The sequence below is a fragment of the Anser brachyrhynchus genome (assembly GCF_964034855.1).
Source record: "Anser brachyrhynchus genome assembly, chromosome: 15".
NCBI classification, from domain to species: Eukaryota; Metazoa; Chordata; class Aves; order Anseriformes; family Anatidae; genus Anser; species Anser brachyrhynchus.
Genome location: NC_137733.1, coordinates 11,199,622 through 11,216,205, shown reverse-complemented (window position 1 = coordinate 11,216,205; position 16,584 = coordinate 11,199,622). Strand labels below are relative to the sequence as shown.

General features: G+C 43.1%; 1 long non-coding RNA gene across 5 annotated transcripts in view; it reads right to left on the bottom strand.

Annotated features, from left to right (window-relative positions):
* The window catches only part of LOC308178274, a 290,108-nt gene that overhangs the window by 51,934 nt on the left and 221,590 nt on the right, over positions 1-16,584 (bottom strand). For all 5 annotated transcript variants that reach the window (XR_013939658.1, XR_013939659.1, XR_013939660.1 and 2 more), the window contains one exon: positions 5,814-5,942. This is a non-coding gene — a long non-coding RNA (uncharacterized lncRNA). The remainder of the gene's footprint in view (positions 1-5,813; positions 5,943-16,584) is intronic.

The window sequence follows — 16,584 nt, the reverse complement described above, 5'->3', positions numbered from 1 at the left end:
AAATTGTGCTACTGCACCAGGTTTAGACATAAAAGGCAGGCTTAATAATAGGTTTAAAGAAAAGGCTTAGGAGTTCTGAATGCAGAAAAAGGGTTAGTGTCGGATAATACCAGCTTGTAAATAGAAAGCAAGGTTAATATTTGGCTTAAAGATAAGACTGGTTTTTATTGATCTGAATGATTTATACATACTATGGGAGATAAATGCTTTGATGGAAACAAGTGGCAGAAGCACCAACACTGCACCTTCATTTCGAGTACGGTTCACCTGAGCAAATAGGACTGCTAGACTAGAAACAGCCACTTCTGAGCTTGCCCCAGAGGGCTTCTTGTACAGGTAGCAGAGACCACAGAGACACTTCAGGATGCATTTCATCTCAGGCTGGGCAGGTATCTGGGAAGCCTGGCTCTGACAGGGGTGTCTGTGCCCAGACATCTAGATGGGCAATGGGGGATGGCCTCTGACTGCAGGACACTGGTTGGGACGGAGCCAGGGGCTGGGCTGAAACAACAGGATCCAGGTTAGCAGAAGTGTTGGAGAAGCTGGTGGGTACAACAAGGCATGTTAAGAATTATTATTATTATTTTTTCCCAGAGGTTTGAAAGTGAACTGCCATGCAGCTCCCCTAGTTTTCAATGAATGTGAGAGGCCTACCTTGCTTATTTCTGAAAAAAAGGTCGTAAGCCTATTTGAATTTTAGGCATCTGAATACCTTTTCTAACACCTTTATTCTTAATGGTCTTAACACCCGCTTAGAGCAAGCAAGAGTGAAGGTTGGCAGGGAAAGATTAGAAACTTTCAACTCATAACTCATTTCCCAGGCTGTTCCTAGGCACAGCAATTATGCACTTACTTACAATTATGCCCAGGACAAACTGTAAAATGTCTGTATTGACCTTAAAGTCTAAATCAAAGTAAGCAAATCCTTCCTACACAACTGCTGCCATTTTATAAGAAAACTATTGAACCAAAAATGAAAGGTATCCATAGGTACATAAACATTATTTTTATTTTATCTTAGTGATCCAAGGCATTGTTTAAACAGTGATGCTATTATAGACTTAGCCAATTTCCTTCTGATTACACCCAAACCCTGATCCTTCCAACAACGAATGCTAAACAAAGCAGCATTAGGTAAGTTATTGTAAAAAGAAAGCATATTTGCACAGCAATAGAAAAAAAGAAAGAAATGGGACAATAATGAGCAACCAAATAGTAACACAGTTAAGGGTATTGGTTTGCAGGAAACAAGTGACTATTCAGAACCCTGAAGTACCAAATGTAATGAATCACAAGAGCTCACTAAAATGAGAGCAAACATACCAATTCTTTGTATTTGAGTATGTACAAATATCAAAGCAATTTGGGGTTGTTAACCTCCACAGCTTGATGACGATACGTTCACCATTATTGCACAGCACTTCCCTCTTCAGAAACTCTCTGTATATTGGTTTTGATGTTTTACTGAAGCATAATGCTTGCCTGAAAGGAAGCTTAATATCAGGCAACATTGAGTAGCTCATAAAGAAGAGGATGATTTAAAAAAAATAATCTAGGAAAGGAAGCAATCTGATACTACACATTATTTCTGACAATGCAGTGTGAAGAGGTGCTCAAAATATTTGAATTTCTGTTTTCACATGGATTTCATAGCTTCCCCTTTCCTAAAGACCTTAACAGCTTTAAGTTTACCTCCTTCATCCACACTGCTCTTTCATCTCTATGTGCCCTACCTCCAATCCTACAGCTGAAGCATTAGTGCATATACGAAGTGCATCTATTCCCTCCTCCTCTACTCTGTTCAGTATCCCAACAAGGACCACAACCAAGCTTTCTGTCGAAGATGCCTAACTGCCATAAACCAAATCAGAGTAAATAACAAAGAGCATTAAGATGACAGCGATTACATTTGGAGAGCTTGGCAGGGCACATGTCACTCATGGTAACCACTGTAAACGTTGCACTGTCCTCTTTCCTGAGCTAGCCTTTTTCTCCTTTTCTGGGGATTCAAGAAGTACCTTGGCTAATGCAAATTCTGTCTTCCTACACAACGCTGCATGGTGACCTTCCAACAGGCAAGACAGCAGTATCTGCCTGCAACCGGCTCTGCACAGACGGTAAGGGGGCAGACTAAGGCACCCCAATGCTATCCCTGCGGAGAGGGACACCACAAATTGGTGCTGTGCTATAAAGTCACCCACTAACAACAACTCTGACTGATGTGTACACACATCCTTACCATGTTTTCTTCCCATATCTGCAGTCTTACCATTGTGATCCTGAACCTTGCTTGTACATAACTCCCCCCTCTGCGTTCCCCAGAGGAAGCATATTGCATGAGGTGAGGCACTGGACAGAGCTATACAAATGCAAAAACTTTCCTCCTCCTAGGAACTGCTTGCTCAGTTTACTGAATGTTCGGGGAAACAAAATAAATTGTAATCTGGTAATGGGAATGTAAATAGCAAAAACTATCTTTCTTTCCAGATCAGTTAATTATCCATTGAGAGCCAGGAAACAACACCACCACCAAAAAGCTTCAAATTCTTCTGTAGGTAATTGAGTCTTTTAAGAACACCCCAACACATAATCAGCCACTTCTTTACTTGGAGGAGGGGAACACGCCACAGAGCTTAAGGAGCATTTTGTTCGGGAAATCACATCTTTCCCCATTTTCCAGCTGACACATTGCATTGCAAGTCTGTCACAGCACATTACCTCGGTGATGTGATGTAATGCAACATTGCTGATGCAACCCAATCTGATGTGTCTAATGTGATACATCAGATACAATATTTGAGAAGATTTTTCTGAAAACAGCAACCACAGAAAAGATTCTTTCCCCTCTTTGCCAATTATAAAAGCCTTCCCAAAGAATTGCATCACCTGGAGATAATTGCTTTTTCACAGGTTATTAGCAAATACAATTAGTTGCGGGAAAGGTTTGCTTTTCAGCAATTCACACACACAAAAATGAAAAAAAAAAAAAAAAGGAAAAGAAAAGATGATCATAGCTGGCCAGGATAACTCACCTGAGCAGAAGTTAGTTACAGGGCTAAATTGTGCCACCCTCAGGCTGGTTTTTTTCCCCCCACTGACAAGTGAGAATTCAGTTTTTGGAGCCCTGTGCTTACAGGGTTTCACTTATGGCTCTGAACTGCAGTGATGCTCTGAGGGAAAATGACTGTCAGCCCTTCATCAGAAGATGCACCAAAATGCATCGGGACAACGCAAGCTAAGTTTCAACCTTGTGAACTCTGCAGCTCATAAACAGACTGGCAGTTAAGTTTGCTAATCTCTGCAGTAGGTGGGTGTTACTGAAAATGGAATCAAGTAAAGATGCATCTCTCAGCAGGCATCATAGGAAACTGCAGTGAAAACAATGCGATGTATTCCACTGTACGCACTGGGCACTGCAGCTGCATTGAGGGCTGCCCACAGTCCTGCTCCATTTGCTTTTCCAAAGCCAACATCAGCTATGGAAACCTGCTGGCTTTTCACAGAGACAGCCGTGCTCCATGTCACGATGATCAGATGAACGGTAAGAATCAATGGCCACAGACCTTAAATATTCTACCGAAGTGGCAACAGTATTTGAAAGCAGAGGAGACTTTGGCTGAAGCAAATGAAGTATTACTGGACTGAGAGGTGCAAGCAAGCCCCCATCTCTTTGCTGTATCATTTGACTGAAGGTAAATGAGAGCTAATATCCCCACAGACTTTTCTAATGGGTTCTAAGAAGGGCTTCAAAGGAGGAGGAAGCATCACTTCTTGATGCTTTCTTTCCTTTTAGCCACCTGTGCCCTGCTCCGCTGCAGCAACGCCCCGCGGGATGCCTCGTGTTACTTGCCCTGGCCAGGAAAAGAGCAGCAGAGGACTGGCGCAGGGACAAAATGCCAGGCCATTTCACTCACTGCTTAGGCTGATTTTTTCAAGTGTAAAATGTAATTCAAATCTCCATAAAAAGCTATTTGCTCCCTAGTCTCACAATTCTTATACCAAGTTTCAACCGTGAAATCCAATTGGGAAAAAAAAAGAAGCCTCATGCTCAAGGTCTGAAAATCCTGCAAGAGCCTTCAGCTCTCAGACTGAATTGTATCTTAAATGGCATCTGACCAGTTCTGTCTCTCTCCTCCAAAGGTATGGCACGGTGCCTTGTCTCTAAAAGCCAGATATTCAAAGCTGGGCACACACACCCCATCTAAATGCAGATACATACTGGCTTTTTGTACAGCCAGGGAGCTGTTCTAACAAGAGGATCACAGCTGAGCTTCCAGAATTCTGAAAATATGGGCCCAAAAAGCAGCTGTACAAATTAATCTCTGCGATTCTGAGTCCATGCAGTCTCTCAGCGCTGCTGCCCAGCTCTGGACACCTACACCATCACAACCCCCTAAGTACAAGCTCACCCAAGTATTTCTAACTCTTCCCAATCTAACCCTTTTTTTGCTGATTCACATTAGCAGACAGCACAGATCCTGAAAGACCTGTTTCCTGATGTGGGCTTTCTTTTTCACCGTTCCATCTCCTCTCCTAGCGCATATGGACTATTTTTCTCTTTTAGAGAAACCTGTGTTTAAAGTGAGGTTAAATTACTAAGGAATTAGCAATAGGCCATGAGATATTTAAAAGCTTTGAAATACGGTCTAATTTCAGGATAACGTTCAAAAAGTTTGATGTATATCTAGATATTCCAAATTTCTTGAACATGAAAACTTATTAAAACCCTCTGGAACTCAGGTTGGTATTTCTGCTGCTACATACCAGTGAGATATCTCCTGAACAGCCTTTCTTGCAGGCTTTCCAAATTCAAATATTTTCTAAATCAGGAACTGTAAGTGGGGTACAAGTACAATAATACCACAGTATTGCACATAGCCCAAGTTCTAATCCAGAACTAGGTAAAGCATTCAGTTGTCACAATTTCTAATCTCTCAGTTAACATGAATGATAAGAAACAATATAATAACAATTTCTATTTACACCTGTGTGTTGCTGTAATGCTGTAAGTCATAAACACAACAATATTTGGGGTTTCCTACAGGCATAGAAATAGGCAAAAAAAATTAATGTTTCATTAAATAATAATAATAAAAAGTTTCTAGCTTTTATAACGTAAATCTTGAAAATACGATCTATGTATACTCTGAAGCCTTAGAAATGAGCCTTGTTATCCATTGTGTCATCAGCTACATTTAATCCGTTCTTTTCAAAAAGATGTTGGATGAAGAGCCCAGAAATGTTGCGTGTGTTACACATGCAGGTTGCTCCGTACACCCAACCCCCTGCCACGTGTCACCCGTAAGCTTGAGCATGCTGACTGTCTTAACCTATGCACAAGACAGAAATGAAAAGAGCTTTTTCCTACCCACAACCTTTCCTTTTCCAGATTTTCTCTCCTGAGTGTGACAGCATGCTGCTCATGAAAGGCATTTTGAAACTTTCAGCTGTCCTTTATATCACTCATTTTTTGCTTCCTGCTTTTGTTAAATCCAGTCCTTGTGAGCTTAAACTTCTTGCTGAAATCAGCCACTCCATTTGAGAAGCAGGATAGAGCTGCAATTATTTCTCTAAAGAGCAATGTTCACCTGATATCTTACTTTCTGTTGGCTCACTTCTAAATAAGAAGACTTTGTTATATCTCAGAGACTGGGAAACCTCACCTATAACTATTTATGTACCACACCTATGACTGGGGGTGGGGGGAAATCTCTTTTCTACTCATGGGTTTTGTTTTGCACAAGTTCACTGACATGGAGTTAGTTATCTGCTCCAATATCAGGTAACAGCACCACCTTCTGCCAACAACTTACCATCTCTTTAGAAAACTAATAGATTAATTTTCTCTTCATGATTTCAGTGGCTTTCTCAAACATCTCTGATGTAGACAGCAAACTTCAGAGCGATGTCCTTAAGGCTGTTTTGAAACACCCCGAGCTGTCCTTAACAGAAAGAAATGAAATTATTGAAATTTAATCAACTTATTTTCAAAAGTATAGCAAATGCACATTCTGCTACAGCCAAACACTTAAATATATGTGTAATTGCACAGATACTTGAATAAATCCTCAAACATTTTTTGCTGAAGCAGGACTTGAAATGCCATTGCATTACCAATTGCCATTGCCAGGCCGGGGCCCTGCACGTGGCATTTTCAGCATGACTTAGGAGATCAGGCAGGATCTCAGTACCCAGCTCAGTCTGCAAGTCACAGCTGGGCTCCCAAGTCCTTTGGGTGCTTCTGAGTGGTCATCCTGAGGGAAGGAAGGAATGACAGAAACAACAGGAGAGAGAAAGGGAGGCAGGGCAGAAGGCTCCTGCTCACTCTTCTTTGCCCCCAGACCCCAGGCTGGGGCCACTGCCGAGGCAAAGAGGAGGCCGAATGGAGCAGTAGCTAAAGCTGGAGAAAGGCTGCACGATGACCTGTCCCCAAACCAGCAGTAGCTTCCTCAATTCCTCCTGTCCCGAGCAGCACGGCCACCCTCGTGCCTCTCCCTCCTCCCCCAGCTCTGATTTCGCTCCCCACAGCAGGAGCGCCCAAAGCCCACCCAGCAGTGCTGCCCGATGCAATTCCGCTTTACACCGCCCTGTTGGGAAACCTTGGACAAGCTCCACTTTTCACCATTACAGAAATGGAAAAGGCTACAACTATCCCGTGTAAAATACATCTTCTCAACCATTTTGATTGAAATAGCCAACTTTTTCCAGTGCTATCAGTGGAAGCACCCGAAGGAGTCAGCAAGAGGCAGGCTCCTGCACGTGCTACCTGCGCAAAGGAACAGACTGCAAGACGTGAAGATCACTCCAGCACTGCATTAAGCAACGTAACTAACATCTGCTTGTTGTTCTCTTAGCATCTCTCCTGGGGAAAAGCGAGAGTATGGAGGGTTTGATCGTGGATAATGATCATCTAGGATTATTTATCACATGAGCTGGAAAGCTTTTTCCATTAATTCCTACATCAAATTTGGAACTGCTGGCTGAACTGACAGGTATCATTTGGAATTAAAATAGGGCCCATCACAGAGAGACAGCTGGTGGTGGGAAATACAGAAAGTTTGTAGGCAAACTACTGCAACAACTCTCTCTTTAAAGCCAGGTCTTTGTTCCTAACATTGCTGGGTTTTCCTACCTGGGTTCTGGTGTCTTCCGTAACACTTGGCAGCAGTAATGCCTGAACACTTGGCAAGACTAAGCTGGGTAACAAGACTCACAATACGAAATAGGGGCACTCAGTCCTGGGAAGGTAACTGAACAGCTTCTGTCCAAGGGTTTAAAGAAAACTCAATCCCCTTCTTGTCAGTGCTTTACATGTTTCGCCTTCCCCCCAGGCTCCTCTTGCAGCCCATGCTCCTGTGAGTTTTCATTTAGGAAGCTGAGGAGCTTCCACATCTGGTGGGAGAGGACTGATGCTTCTGGGCAGTGTGGGCTCGGGGAGCTGGGCAGTCACACCAGTCCCCAGAGCTGCAGTGGAAGGTATGCTCCTACATCTTTATTTAACTTGAGCTGCCTAAAATTAATCATCTTTCCAAAGGTTTTCCTCCACGTTCTCTTTGTCCTTAGCAGGCAGTCTATGGCTGCCTTGCCTTCAGCCTTAGATGTCTAATTTTCAGAGAGCTAGGTTTCAACAGCTGAACATCACACAATACATGTACTTACTTCTAAGAGCGAAACTGTGCTTTAATTACAGGAAACATCATATTTCGGTGATAAAATTGTCTCTCAGAGCGGGAAGCACACCAAGGTGCATTTGGAGCCCAGGGATGCAGGAGAAAGGGTGTCAGTGGACCCAGAGACAAAGAATAAGGCAGTGATGAGCCAATCAATAAGCCAGTAATTAGGGCTGCTTGGCAGGTTTGGGGGCGTTTTGGTTTTGGCATTTTGCTTTTTTTTTCTCCTCTGGTTTTGAAAGAAGTTTGCTTATCTAAGTTTTATAATGACTTAGATGAATCCCAGCTCTGTTCAAATCAATGAAAGCCTTTGTGAGACAGCTGTAATTTTATGTGCATGTGTTTCAGTAAATTAAAGGGTTTAGCCTTAAGGATTCACTTTAGTGTAATCTACTAAAAAGATAAGTAGAGCCAGATGTAGTGCCTTATAAACTGCTGGACAGTTGTAACTGGAGCGACAGCACTGAAAGCAGCTTTACAGTTTTCCTCATAGGAAGCAGATTTCCTGACTCAAAAAAAGCAATATTTTACATAAATAGTTGTAAATATTTTGTATTTACAATGCAAAGAAAGAACGGTGCAAACAGGCAAAAAAAAAAATTTAGCCTAGGCAATTGGTAATGGATTTCTCTTGTTCTGTTTGTGCACATCCATGGAGAAAGGCAATCTGTAGTTTAAACCATTTAACTAAATTAAATTCTAGTTAGCATCTGGGAGCCCGTCAATAAGAGTCTATATTTCTGAAGAGCCACAGACTGGTGGCAGTAATAGACACATAAAGATTTTAATAGGTAAATAAATTAGTTGTTGCATTTCTCTTGCTACCAGAACACAGTTTAACAGAGTAATTAGTAGTTAGATATCTGACTGTAATGAAGAAGATTCTCTGATCATTAAAAATTCTCAAGAAAGAACATTCATCAGTAATGTTTATTTATTCCGAGGCACATTCACTCAACACCAGAAAAAGTTGTAACCTGGCCCTTCGCTCCACGTAAATCTTTAATAACAGATTTTCATCACCATTAGAAAGCGATTTGCAGGGTCACCATCAGTTTGTGATCATTTCCTATGTCTGCAGCAAATCAAATTCAAAAGAAAGAAAAAGGGAGGGGGGGGTAGGAATCAATGCAGTTTGGCTATAAATCCACAGAAGCTGGGTTTTCTCAGAATGTCTTCATCTGTTAGTCCCAACTTCTTGTTTATAAATCTCCTGACCCGTATGAATTCCTGTGAGGGCTGTGCATAGAGTCACTGAGTATAATAAATCCTAAGAGATAAGCACTTGCCCCAGTCTAAACAGACTTTTTATCTTCAGGCTTTTATGTTCAGGTAACTACATGTTTGACCGTCTTATTAGCACCATTTCACAGGCTGAACACACACACACACACACACACAGAGCCCAAAAAGGTGCTGAACATGGGGGCCGAAGGCTTGTGGCTGCTCGTCTTTGCCAGATTAGGTGAAGCTGGATCCAAAGCTGGAGGCAAGCCAGCAGGCTGGAAATTGAAACCAGATCTCTTGACATTAAATCTAGTGCCTTATTCGTGCAAACCCATTTTCTTCTAGAATGCAGTTTGCCACTTCTGAACAGTTTGAGGACCAAATTCCCATTGAAGTCACCCAAAACTAAACAGGAACGTGGACCGATAACAGTGCAACTGCATTTTGGAAACTACCGAGCAAAATAAACCCGGTGGCACAGCACATTTCATTTTCAATGGCTGTACCTCAAGCTTTCTCATCACTATTAAGTCACTACCTTCCAAAGTGCAAACTTTCCAAACTCCACACAAAATCTGCTAAAATACAAGGCCAATGTCTTTCTGACTCTAAATCATCACCAGTAACAAAGATGTTTCACACAGCAGGAGGACGGATTGCAAAGTCACTGTAAAGACAGAGCAAAGAGCTCATTCCCACCCCACAGAGTATCCAGCAAAGGAGAGCAGGTGATGGGCACAGACTGGAGAGGACAGGGAAATAATGAACCAAATTACAGCACCGAATCCAGGGGACAGACAGCCCACAAGAGCTTAATTTTTGTCAGTAAAGCAAGCAGTTATAATTTGGAACACCCTGGAAAGAAGACATTCCCATTGAAAAAAAACCTTTTCTGCTCATAGCCAGATGGTGAGAACTCCAGGATTTCACTTTTTTGGCTGTCAGGGAACAGAGCTAATGGAATGTTACAACAGCGGAGAAGTTCAAGGCTAACTCAAAGAACAGAGACTAAACAGAGGCTGTGCTCAACTGCAGCTCTGGATGTACCACGACATGCATTCTTCCCAAACAGACTGACATCTGGCAAACACCTGAATGGAAAAAGTACCAGCAGTTATAAATTTGCTGAAATGCTCATCTCATCCTCTTTTTTTTTTTTTTTTTCTGAATCGGCAATAAGATTACATCTTCTTTATTGCCATCATTGATTTGTTCCCCAGAAGCAAATGACAGCATTTCTGAGAAATAAGTAACCAAATAAAATAAAGCTGAGAGGCAATCTGCATGTAAATCAGCATTAGTCATTGACATTTGAGACTTGACAATAAGCCATCCCAGTCCCAGCTGTCCCCACAAAAGCTGCTCTCCTTTGTAAGACAGAGAACACTGTGAGCAAGTGGAACCAAGGATGAATATAGATAAGATACAAACCCTCTTTGCTTGAAGTTTTTCCTAAAGCCTCCTTTGTTTCTGAGCACTCAGGAATACTTCTACCTCCAGCTGCTATTGATGTCAGTTTTGTCTTTGGCACTTTCCTCCCAAGGAAACCAGCTCCCTACAAGTCTCACTGAAATTGTTTAAAATATATTTGCTTGTATTTGCAGTTGCAGCCCAGAGGGTTGCTTAAACAGTGGAGTGTGTTCATTGCTCCGTTCTCTGCACTATGCTCCACCTGTAGTACCAGCTATTAGGTGAAACAATACCTTCTTACTTCTTTTGTGAATGATTTCTTTTACTCTCAGTATTCCAGTGTTTTTCAGAAAACATTTCATTGAGTAAAAATAAAGAGACATTTGGGTTTATAGCACAAATGTTCCCACAGAGCATGCATGGGTCTCAATAGCACTAGAGCCACTGTATTTGGCCAAGCCAAACTGCTTTGTTCTAGCTCTCACCTGTATTTCTGCTGAAGGCTCCGTTTCAGGTACAATCCTGTGTTGCTTTGACCCTTCTCATCTATGCTAGTGGTAGGAATTGCAGTGGCTCATAAAGCAGATGGCTGTTTGTGCAGGGAAGGAAACTTTTCGGCACGCTCTATGGCAATTACCCAAAGCCAGGGCAGGATTTCTATTGCTGCCAAAGCCCTAAAAACTGCACTCGGTTACAGTCCCAAAAGGCAGTCGGAGATGCTGCACAACATGAGAATGAAACCTTTCCCAACGTTTCCCTTAATCTATTACGCAACAGAGAACATCATGTATCTGTAACTCCCCAAAGTAGTTCACTCAAGTGTGCCAGCAATTAAACATAGCTAAACATGCGTAAGTGCAGCTTATAATTCCCCTTTTAAGGGGGATATTACTCGTCTTCAGGAGATATGGCTCTGAGCCCACCGTGACTGTTGATGACGTACTTAGTAGAGGAACTACCCTGGTTTCATCTGGAATCTTTCCCTTTCAGTGATGGTGAAACTGGAGCTCTTGTGTTGACCTTCCAGTTAAAGAAAGGGCAGAAGTGCTGGCACAGAACTCTAACTGATGTGGGGTATGGGCAGCTTCTAGGGGCTGATTCTTTTTACTTAGGTTTCGGGTTTTATTCCTTTCTGTTGAGACTGCAGAAAACCATAGAAAGAAAATCCCTGCTATTCTTTCCCTTCTTTCTAATCGTGGATAAAACACCTCCGAAGTCCCAAAGCCCTAATTATGTGCATAAGTTTCAGCATAATGTAGATTTGGTGTTGCTAAACAGAGCAATGAGGTTATGGAAGAATGAAAATATTGATTTTCTTCGACAGAGACAAGGAGGGCTCAGCCTTGGGTTCTTGCAGAAGTGTTATCAGCATAACCAAATCTAATTATCTTTGCTCGGTGTGGTCAAGTCGAAATACAAATTGAGAAAGAGTCTGATCAACAACCACGACGATGACCAAAGGCTTAGAAACACTGGTCAATGCTAATTTTCCCTGCACTTCCCATGCTCACTTACACACAGACAACGAAGATCAAAACCCTTCAATCTCCTAAAGACACTGAAGTCCAAAAGGCTGGAAAAATTTGAACCTTACGGGAAGTTCATGAAAGGTCATACATCTGATGTGAAGAAAACTGCTAGAAGCTGGTGCATCAGTCCTCACTTGGAAGAGGTTGTGCTCTCCTCTGCAAGGTGACTATTCGGGACACAAATGAATGCCACACTCTGAATGTTTTTAACGTTATCGGATGGTAACTGGAAACTTTTACGGTGATGCCCTAGCCTGTGCATTTGTTCCCTCCTATGCTGGAGTTTACGTCTTTTGTTTAAAAAAAAAAAAAAAGAAAAAAGAAAAGCATTCTCCTCCCCATCCCACTTCTTTTCCAAAATCCCGCTGGCACTGTATGTTCTATACTGCTTTCTCTAGCAAACTTCTATATCAAAAAGTCAGTTACTGCAGTACACGAAGCATTAATGCATCAACATGCCAAGAAAATGTTAGAACAGGACAGAGACTACCCTGAAAAAATGTGCTATTCTTCCTGGTTTTTCTGCAATTGTAGCTATACTGTCATAGCTCATCAGCCCCAGCACACACAATGAGAAACCCAAGGAAGAAACGTGTTTTCTCAAGTGATGAGAGACTGAAATGATGATGTCCTTGCAGTGGGCAAGAAGATTGCTCCAGTTACAGAGCAAACAGCAAACCTGCTCGACCAGCACAGGTGTGCATCAGAGAGGATCGTGGACTCCTTCCCTGCCCACATGTTTGGGGGCCCTTTGAAGAAAAGCAAGGTTTGGGCATTGCACCTTGGATCTGCCCAGCCAGGAGCCAGGATGAGCCTGGGACAGCTTTGCAGTGTAACCCCCTGCCAAAAGCAACAACCATGTGAACCTGCCAGGGACACGTGCTTATACTACCTCCTATCTTCTACCTTTCAGGACAAGAACTCCATAATCTGTACATGCTCACTGCCTACCTATAGCGCTTGTCAGCCAACCTATATTGCTTGTCAACAAGTGTTCACATTTTAAATTTAGGAAGAACACTTCTGTCAACCTTTCCACGATGCCTCACTCCTTCCTTCCGAGCTTTACTCATGAGCAGTTCCCACCAGTCACCACTTTTTTAGAGAGGTTTTTACAACACAGCATTGTTAATTTTAACGCCTAGGTGTTATGCTGCTATGTCTGTGCTGCTGCAAAAATAGAGAAAAACAGATGAAAAAGTATCTTCTCCTAAGGAAGCTTCTTCTGGGCTCTTTGGCTATCAGCTTTCTCTCTGGCTCCTGCATGAAACAAGCCAAGCAGATAACGTTACACTTTACCAGTCGCACAGACTGCCAGCAATCAGCACGCGATACATGCTGTGGTGGAAATTGTTTCACCTGTACCCCACAGAATGCCCACGGATGAGAGACTGCTGGAAAGAGGGAGCCCATAATCCTTGACTTCATTTTGCACCACTCTGAGAGATGTTCATTACCAGTCGTAAATCCTAGACATTGTCATTGGGAACCCTAAGGGAATCTTTTAACAAAGTCTTGCTGGTGTTAGCAACTGATAAATCGCCATATGTTAGAATAATTCCCTCTCTGCTTCATTTCCTCCTGGGACATTTCTAAAAGCAGCCGTACCTGGCTTACTGGGGCTGTGTAATTACCCGATAATTATTGCACTAGTGGTCCTCCAACTTGCAGCCACTCCCCTAGCCTCTACTGTAACATCTCCTGTAGCAAGATCCAGGGTAAGTCACTGGCTCAGCCTGCTGCTTTATTCTGCAGGGAAAATTTTGTGATGCTGAGGGGCTGAAATGCGGTCAGTGAAATAGCCAGGATCTGGGATAAAAACAAAATCTGGGATGCTCCTCACATGTGAGCCTTCGGCTAAGAAGCCACCACAAAGGACCACTTAATGACAAGCATCCCTTACATCCCCTGGCCCGGATGGAGGCTGAGAAATGCACTTCACTAGCAACATCATACCTGAGTACCGACACACTGCCAAAGAGATAAGGCTCCCTTGAGGCCCAGATCTTCTCGCCTTGCTTTGCTTCTTCTTTTCCTACTGTTTTTAACATACAACAAGCATAGCAAAACTGCCTGCCTGATTTGATGCAAAGGAATGCAAAAATCAAGCTCAAAATGAACTTCACTCCTGTTTATGGTCATTTGTATTACTTGTAAGCTGCTTGATTTTTTGTCTTCTTTTTACAAACCCAAGACAAAAGCCTCTCATTTCAGCACCTTGTTCAGTTGTCTTTTGAGCCATCTGGGTGTTGCATCTTGCAGGGTCCTAATTTAGCCATCCTTTCTTCTCACTGTACTAAGCAGCTAACACGAGAATGACATCAGCACCAATTTCTGGTGCTAAACAGAAAAACAGTAAGAACAAAACATAACTCGTGCTGAATCATTTCAAAGTGCTCCTGGCTCTCCCTTTACCCATTTATATGCATGAAACCCCGCTCCTCACTTCTGAACCACTGCAGGACTTTGTACATGGGAAATCAAAAGGACGGAGTGCTGCAGCTGTCAAATGCAAACTGCACTGATACCCAGCTATAAGCTCTCTGAATCAAACAGAAGCTTCCCAGCTTATATCCTTAGTTTGGATTGCTTATATCCACAACTTTCACTTCCCCTGACGCTGCTGACATCAGTATAATTTTGCCTTCTGAGGCATTATCCGGATGCCTTCAAGTCCAGCCAATGAACCTTGCGACTTCAGAGGAGAACCTTTGCATGAGGAAACCAACCAAAGTGTTAGGATGGGGGGAAACGAGTTAATTCTGTTGTTTACTCTTTCTCCCAAGCGAGCACCTGGTACCAAACAAACGTCTCCCATCTGCCTCGGGAAGCTGTTCTCCTTTGTCTAGCTGAGGTATCAGCTCAGGCAGTAGCACAGTCACTCCTTTTGCCTTAATGAGCAAAAAATGAAGGGGGAAAAAAAAAAAAAAAGAAACTGGCTTCTGGATGGAAGGTGAGTCAGAAAAAGGACATGCAGAAGGGTGAATGCAACACAGCCCCCGCAGCAGCTCTCCAGTGCCAAACCCCAGGAGGAGCAAAACAGCTGCAAGCAAAGCCAAGCAGCGAGCCAGGTTTTGATGAAGCGTCTGTTGGAGATTTTTTCTTTTTAAATTCATTTCAGAACTTGTCATCTGGGTTATGAAGCTGAAACTGAAGGGAACCTTTTCTTTTTTTTCCTTTTTTTTTTTTTTTTTAATGCTAACACCTGCTCTTGCTAGCAAACACCTGTATTACCCGGAGATTTCTGCTTACCTGTGAGGCTGCTGCTACCAGAAGTAAGAGCGAATAGTTTGGTGAATATCCAGTAGGAATTGATGTTTCACTTTGAAAAGTAAAGACCAGCATGATATCTTAGAAACTTGAGCCTTTGTCTATTCACACTTGTCTTTTTTGTTTGTTTGTTTGGGTTGGGTTTGTTTGTTTTTTTCTGCCTCTGGCTGATCAGGCCAGCTTCACTGTGCTCTGACAATCATTTCTCTAAATGCAAGGCAAGAAATTTTTGCCATAACTTCCAACATTTGCTCCTACGTCCCTTGATGGATCTCCAACTGCAATCCACACCTTTACATCCAATACTGTGCTGATCTCATCACCCTTCCCCTGCCAGTTTCCTCCTGCTTCTGCAGCCCTCCAGGGCTTGGTGCTCTCCTGCTAGCAGAAAGAAAAGGTACCAGATGGACCAAAGAGCTGGAGACAGACGCACTGTGAATACATAGCCATCCTCAGCCCCGGCATGGCCCCGCGGCACTCGCTGGGGGTACGCCTGTGGTTACTGGCAGCTTGGCTGCTCGTGCTGCGGGGAGGTGGGCAGCGGACCCGCGGGATGTGCAGCGACTGGGGACGGGTGCTTGGAAAAGCCCAGCAGGGACAGATGGAGGTGACAGCCTAACTACCCGTCATCCTCAGGACTTTGCAATGTCATTTAACAGCGGGAAACAGGCAATGAGAACAGAAGGTTTTGCTTCCTTTTAACCCGGTTTTAAATTCCAGAATTTCTGAATTACCATGAGTACGAGAAGACGTTGACCTGTGTGAATCAAAGTCCATTTCTGCAAGAAAACTGCCAGGGAAGCTGTCTCAGAGCAGTCGGAGCCTTTCTGCAGTGCAGGGGAGAAAGGTCGGATTGCTCCAACCTGGTCGTGATCCTGCCCTGCAGCCCAGCAGCCTCCAGAGCCATCCCTGCCTTAGGACACAGCTGTCCAGGTTGTCTCTGCTTATCAACACAGTAACACAGGCACCCACCCTGCCATTGCTTTTGTTTTACTTCTTTGCTTTTCCTTACTATATTAACTGCACAATGGGCGCCAATTCTCACCGCACTATTTCAACCAGACCCCTTTTTAGGACCTGATTTTGGTCAGCTGGAAGTGGGAGGCTGGCTGCCTTCCTCTGAAGGCTGCCATGTGAAGTGCTGACACAGAGGAGAAGAGCTCAAACTGCACATGGGCTCTTCCAGAGCTCTTTGTCTACAAATCAGGTAAGTCCAAGGAGAGTGTTCCTCTACAATACCCAAACTCCAAAAATAGCAACAACAACAAAATTAACTAGACCAAATTTGCCCTTTTTTCCTAAGAGCTTCCCTTTTGTTATTATTGTATAGCTCAACCTGATATGTGAGTGTTGGGTATTGCATAGTGTACTACAGGATTTCTTCCAAACCTTCCAAAATACAGTTTGCAAGATGAGGGCAGAAAATCCACTGACCAATTTGCTGTTTGGAAAACTTTCCACGTATTGATGGGGAGCTA